Below are 7,986 nucleotides of genomic sequence, written 5' to 3'. Positions count from 1 at the left end.
TGTCGAAAGTCACGTTCGTTTATACAAACGTCAGCGACGGTAAAAGTAGTTTGTTCAGTAAACTTTCGGAATCATCATTAGACGTTTTGCAGATTCTACAGAAAGTTTTATACGACGATGGTTTTATCACACTGCACTGTTCTAGAATAATTGTGTACATTAAAAATGTGTTAAGTTTGTGAAGTATAAAATCTTATTTTAACGAACAATTACCTACACGGAATAATTGTAGAATAATGATTTTATTAACGCCGTATCAGATGGTTATAAGAAGCGACATGTAAAAATGTTAACATCCATTTTAAATATATAACATATTATTAATTAATCTATATAATAGCTTGTTATGTTAGGTGAAGATATAATTTTAATTGGCCACAGATAAATTAGGAATAATTTATTCCAAAATAAAATATAAAATATAAGTATGCAAACAAAAAGCAATTTCACAAAATTCAAATGCAAATAAATTATATTATTAACGATAGTAGAAAAAAACACAACCAATAACCACGATAAAATGTTGAGCTCACAAATTCGAAATTCAAAATTCACTACTAGTTAATATAATTTATACTTCATACGTACGAAATATCTCTACACATCGTGTATGAAGTTTTCTTGTTGGTCAGTGGATATAACAACAATTTAGTCACGTGAGCATATTTTATTGATTACCTATACCAACAAAATATATTCTACTTTTAAAAGTAAAGACAGTTTTAATGATTCACGTAGAATTTTAAAAAAACTAACTTTTTTTATTAAAAGCGCAAAATATTAAAACATATTTATATATAATCAAAACCTAAGATTCAAACTAATATCAATGTATTTGAATTAATAACAATTTTATAAAATTTAAAATTGTAAAATTATGATCGACCTATAGGTACTGTTTTATTTTTTAATTTGATTTAATAAGATAAAACTAGTTATAACATATAAACGCAGTTATATGATTAACCTTCGAGTTCTGACTAATTTCGAAATAAATGAAAGTTTTAGTAGAAATTCAATTAATAGAAACTAATTACCGGCTGGCCATTAAGATAATACCTATTAATATTTGGCAGTAATTGTATCTGAACTTATAACACGTCTTATTATCTCTACACAGAAATATGCTATTTTTGCACATTATTATTTTTTATTGGTACAGTCTTAATAGGTAGGTCGCGCATGAGCACACTGGACCAATGGAGATAAAATTTTAGGTAAATAATTATCAATGTAGGTCGCACATACGAGTAGGACCGGTGGCTAATATTTATCTCAAATGGCCTTTACAACAGTTGTACCGTCCTACGCGTATTGTAATGAATAATGATTTTTTAAACGAATAAATAAAATACTGGTTTTAATACAGTCGATAACGATATAAATACGTGTATAATTCAATATTATGTTTATTTATGTTCAAAGTTCTATGTTTGGGTTCGTACGGTGAGTAAAGGCGCCCGTACATTTCTCGTTTCGTCTGATACGATCCACGAAACGTTTCTTTCACTTACAATCTACCCCAAGTAGTTACGTTCTGTTAGTATACGATTGGAACATTTATAAATATTGTTGACATGGAAATGTATTAAAAAACTTTCGACTGGATAGATTAAAATTTAAAATGTTAACATCTTAGGTGTAAACATGACCTTGTGAATATTCGTTATACAATAACTTTCGGCATCAGGTTAATAATATTATCAACTAAAATAAGTATTTCAAATATATTTTAAATCTAAAATATGTAGTTAAATAATTAATATATCTTAATTGAGTAAGTGTTTTAAAGACATCTATTATTTATAAATTGGAATTAAATAGTATTTTTTATAATGTCAATATTATTCACATTATAGAGATATTTTATACCATATATGGTATAAGATATCTTTTTGGAGTTCATTTGACCAAAGATATTTAATTTATTTTAGGTATTTCGGATAAATGGTTCCATGACAACGATTTCTGTATTTGTGACGTACGACATTTTTCATTCTTTACAATACTCGTTAAATGTATAAAGGTAGGTATTCTTATAAAACTTTAAAAATCCACTAGAGACTATATATATGGCGTTTTATAAACAAAATATGATCACAATGGGATAATAAAAGGTTTTCGTGTATCTTCGTTGTTTTTGTACGAAATGCTGTTTTTTTTTAATATCACCGGATGTATAATCATTTTTAGGCCTTATAAATCTTAAACGCAAACGCAGTAAGCCTACGATATTCTTGGGTTTTCCCCATTTTTTTTTATGTTACGGAAGTAACGTAAATTATGTAAATTATTTAATCCGGTTAACCGAAAAAATAAATTACTGTAACCAACCTGAACGGATACCATTTCCCAATAAATCCATATCACTGCCTCACAGTTATGGTATAAAAATAATTGGTAAACAGTGAATAACTTACATTATAAATAACATTATATAAGTACCTAGATGTTATGCGATCAAACAATTAATTAAGTATATACGGGGTATGTTATGTATGGTTTGTTTAACTTTAAAGCAGAATTAATTTTGTAATTGTTTTTTATTTGTGATAATATTATACAAAAAATCTAAATCTATATCTTAATGTAAATACGTTTCTCATCATTGATTTTCATACAGCCGACTACATTATTGAGTTGGGTAATTCGTTTGAATATACTGCGCTACGTGAACCCAAATTAAAATGTATTTGTTTGTCAAAATATTTTCGAAAAACGATAAAACGTTTTGAGAATTCTGAACAATAAAATAGGTGTATAAAAATGAAGTCAAAAATACTTTAGAAATGCAATCGTTGCATTCGTATTATTTATGTGCGACCATCAATATGTTTTTCAATACTCATCCCACGATCGCTACTTTTTCCGAGTGGTACTTAGACCGGGACGTGCACCTATGGCTGAATCCAATGGAAACCATAACGCATTGTAATGATATCGCTTTTCCGGGCGAACAAAACCGATAAACGATCGACAGTTACGTACTCGAGAAGCTATAGGGAAATGGTCGTGATGAAACCAATGCACTGTAAAAGCAATAATATAAATGCGAGTCGAATACGGTGGGCGGGAGCATATGAATTCGTTAATATATTTATTGGCCCGAGTTGTACTTGACGAACGACGGTAAAGGTAATCGTAAAAACCCAAACATACCATCGTATTATTTTGTACGGTTTTGCGGTACATACGCATTAAGTTTACTGTCAAGTCAAACAACTACTGTTATTATATTTATTTATTTATTTACGGGCTGAGAGTCCAATATAATTTACAGTAAAGCTGGGCAAGTTAAGTTAAAAAGTTAATTTAATATAAACTTTTTAACTTAAATAGCTATTTTTGGCTTTTCATTAACTTTGCTGTTAACTTACTAAATTTATTTTTTGATTAACGTGAAATTAACGAATTAATTTGTCATTTTAAGAAATAAGTTAAGTTAATTTATTTGGTTTTTAATACTATATTTCACTATTTCAGTCTATTTTGTATTCATGTCAAAAAATATTTACCGTGAATTGTTTAAAGTTAAAAATGTATATCAATCGAATCCAACTTATATGGAAATACTGTATAAAGTATGAACACTATACCTAGTCTAGTATTTAGTTTTGGGTTGGAGAAAAATTAAGTACGCTATTTGTATAAACAAATTAACTTTTTTTTAACTTAATAGAAGGTTAACAAAAAGTGTGTATTAACTTTTAACTTAACTGAGTTAACCTATAGTTAAATTAACTTTTAGCTTATAACTTTTTGTTATTGGTTCATATTAACTTAACTTAACTGAGTTTAAAAAAATCACTAACTTGCCCAGTCTTTATTTACAGTGATATTAATAGAGTGCTGCAGGGTTGTACGCACACCCAATTTTGCGGTTAATTATTTTGTTCTAAGTCTATAAAGTTAATTTAGATAACATAAGTAGTGTGATACAGGAATAAACATATTATAAACATAATAAATGAAATACTAAATATTAATTTTAATATGAAAAATTAACAATGACAATATCAACTGTAAAATTAATGCCGGTGCTCATAGCCATGGCGCATCATCCTAACAACCAACTGATTATATAATATTGTAGCTTTTGTATTCATATTCTTTTATAATATATATTTCTATATTGTAAAAAGCCAAATGTCGTTAATTCTAGGTAATAAAATAAATAAAAATTAATTTAGTATACCTACATACTATTACTATACTGTAGTTGTGGGCGAACTGGTCACCGAACAGTGTTTTCCGCGGTGCACAAAATTAGATCCGAATACGAATTATTATTACGATGATAATTTGGCGTTTGGAGTATAATAGTATGAGGTATTTGAATTCGCAATCAAAAACATCCGCCTCCACAGTCTGTGCACGCGTATTATATTATTATAATTATTATATAACGTAGTCATCTATGTGCAGTGTGCACAATATATAGTAATAATACGTGTGGTACCTACTTACCTACCTCTCTATGACTGTATATACTATAATATAGTATATATTATATATAAATATATATCTTCAATCCCGTGCAGCGGGACAATTGCATTCATTAGGGGAAATCGCACTCAGCTCGTCATCCGCTATAGTTGTTGCTATAATATTATTTTATTATTATTATGCTATGTGGCGTTTTCATTCGAAATGGCGACGACGGCGGCACCAGCGGTATAATACAATATTTTATACATTTATATTTATGTGTATATTGTATATAATACGTACAATATATTTTGCGTCGACTTATTATTATTACCAGTATTCATTGCGGCGACGGATATTTTAAATTTTTCGTCCGCGCGACGTGGCCATTTAAAAATTATCCGCCTCTATTCTTCGTATATAATATTATTATTATTATTATTTTATTTAGACTCCAGTCGTCGTACGCATTTAAATAATATTATATTTTAAGGAAGGTACCGAGGTATTACTAGTCGTAACACTACCTACCACGTACCGTGTTCGTGGTTCGCCCGAGAATCGAGACCTTCATGCAGCGCCGTCGCCGTCGCGGTCGGCATTTGGCTGTAATCGCTCGCGCGTTAAATCATCGCAGAGCCGATGGAAACGTTACAAATTTAATTGCGCCGCCAGTCAGCCAGCGTGATAAATAATGTAATATCGCCACCGACAGCATCTATATGACTCCATATTTTAATATTTAATATAATAATAATATGCTCGTTCGTTTTCAGGTTTAATTTACCTCCCGCAACGGTCGGGTCTACGCAATGCGATGCGATGCGATGTTCCAGGAAGTCGACCGAGTTTGGCACCGTTTTATAATCACTTCGAGGCTCCCGAGCCAAATTTATAATTCTGATAGACTTAACGCGTCAAGCTCCACGCTTCCAGACAGCACCATTGCCTATAATATTTTCCTATATTATAATATTACTATGTATTATTTGTATAATAAATAATAGAGTTATTTTTTGTACAGATATTTAAAAAAAATTTACAAAAATAATATGTACACGTCTTATTTTATCGAACGTTTCTCTAGACATACGTCCATAGATATACGTCCGTGTATTTCTCTACCTTGCCGTTTGTATTTATTATTGCTAGGCAATTATTACATTAAATTTCTTCCTCTTTCTTATGCATAAACGTTTTTGTGGCATTATAGGTACCTACTAGTCTATTTTATAGGTTTACGATACAACTATTTAAGTATACCCTAATACAGATAGGTACGACTGTTATAAGTGTATAACTATGATATTTTAGAAAATCACAAATATACATACAATTATAATATATTATACCATTCAAAATTGTTCACGGTTTATAAATGTTGAAACATTTTTGATTTAAAGGATTTGATTTTTAAGCACAAAGTTTTTTACTGTTAAATGGTTTTTAATTATTATTTGGCAATTATGAATTGAGTGAAATACAATTTCAGTCATTAACTGTAAATAACTAAACAAGAGACATAAAAAACCGGAATTATAGTTGTTTTATAGTTTTTAAACCTTTAAGACTTTTTAATATTTACCATTATTTTGTATTACTTTAGATGGATTTACGCAATGGAAAAAAAAACAAAGAAATAATAATGAAACAACGAATAGAACCGAAAGAAACGTTTTCTGTCCAACCGGAAACTGCGTTAACTTAAATTCTGCCTACTATTTCACTCTGCAAAGGCCTAATATATTATATACTATATTCGAGTTTCAATGATTTTTCTTGTGGCTATAATATAAACCTGTTTCCTGTTTCTTCTTTTGTAACCAAATAAATAATCCTATTACCAGGAAGTCTGTTAGCTTTGAAAAAAAAATATAAAAAATATAATGAAAATAATCATCATTCACCAACCCCACACCATAATATCAGGGACTTAATAGTAATGAAAAATAGAGCGCTCCGTGTGATTCTCAAACCAAATAGCCTCTATTTTAATTTTAAACCCCTATAAAATATATTTATGTAAATTTCAAATGATAAATAATTCGGAGGAATGGTTAAACCTATGTTATTATTATTACGTATTTGTGTAACGTATAGGTATTTGAAAATTTTATAATATTACGATGAATATTATAATTTCCCATTGGTGATAATCAGGGTTGTGAATTTAATGCACTGAAAAACCTTAAAAATGTCAAAAAAAATGCAATAAAATATGCACTTAAAATGCGAAAAATGCAATATAAAATGTCAAAAATTATAGTTTTAATTTAATTTAAATATTTATATTGATATTATAGGATAGTAGACATTAGTACATTGCATTTTACATGCATAAAAATGTGTTTATTTAATAAAAATAAAAATATTGATTGAATTTGAATTTTGTATAAATGCTATTCACCTGAAACATTAAAAAAAAAAAAATTTATGTATTTATTTTGTTAAAATAATAAGACAAACTTGAATACATTTATTTGCAGGTACCTTATATATCTTTAATCTTGACTCTTGACTATTGCATTGGGCAAAAAAAAAAAACAAAAAAATATTTTTCAAACATGTCAATTGACGGAATTATATTAAAAATATCGGAAAATAAACTAAAAAAAGGTGGATAAGTGGATGTCGCTCTGCTGTACAGTAGGTTACAAGTGGGTCACTGTATAATGGATAGTATTAAATTTGAATTCAATGATATAATATCACTGTATAAGAAAAACGATTCTGAGCAGAGACGGTATGTCAGTCTAGGTATAAGACATATTATATACTTATATCTATGGTATTAAAAAAAAATTGACCTATTTATATACACAGGAATATCACAATATCCATTAGGTAGGTACTTATAACGCGTTATACATCAACAATAAACCGTGATACTTTCATAGGTATATAATAGTATACTTTAGAAGTTTCAAGTACCCACGAGTAATATTATACAATCACAACAAAATAATTAAAATAGTTATTCTAGGTTTTTTAACATGTAATTTCGTCCAAATTCGAACTTAAAATGACTATAAAAATAAACTGTGCCTGTGTATTTCTTAGAATTTTTGGTAACAGAGTTAAATATTTACGTGGAATCTTGTTTTAAATTTTCAATCCTTAGATATAAAAGTTGAACATTTTATAATTTTTTAACTACAAAATTAGTATTCAATTTTAAATTTGATAAATTTTGTCAAAATTTCAACATCAAATGCTTATAAAAAAAAATTGTGCCTAAGTATTTTTAATATTTTTCAACTGCTATTGTAACAATATTTTAGGAGCCTTGTATTAAATTTTTACACTTTTTGGCCCAATAGATAAAACTTGTCTATTGACCATGTCTGTACACAGCTCAAAAAGAGTCAAATTATTTTCAAAATTTTATCGTATATAGAAAATACTAATATAGACATTTAGTGAAATTTTCAAATATCTACAGTCATTCGTTTTTTAATTACAATAAAATAAGAATTTTGTCACATGAGAAATCGAGCGAATATCAAATGTTGTAAAATATGAATTTCAAACACTCATAAAAATTTAATTTTGAGTTTC

This window comes from Acyrthosiphon pisum, chromosome A1 (genome assembly GCF_005508785.2).
Source record: "Acyrthosiphon pisum isolate AL4f chromosome A1, pea_aphid_22Mar2018_4r6ur, whole genome shotgun sequence".
NCBI classification, from domain to species: Eukaryota; Metazoa; Arthropoda; class Insecta; order Hemiptera; family Aphididae; genus Acyrthosiphon; species Acyrthosiphon pisum.
This window is presented reverse-complemented; position numbering follows the sequence as displayed.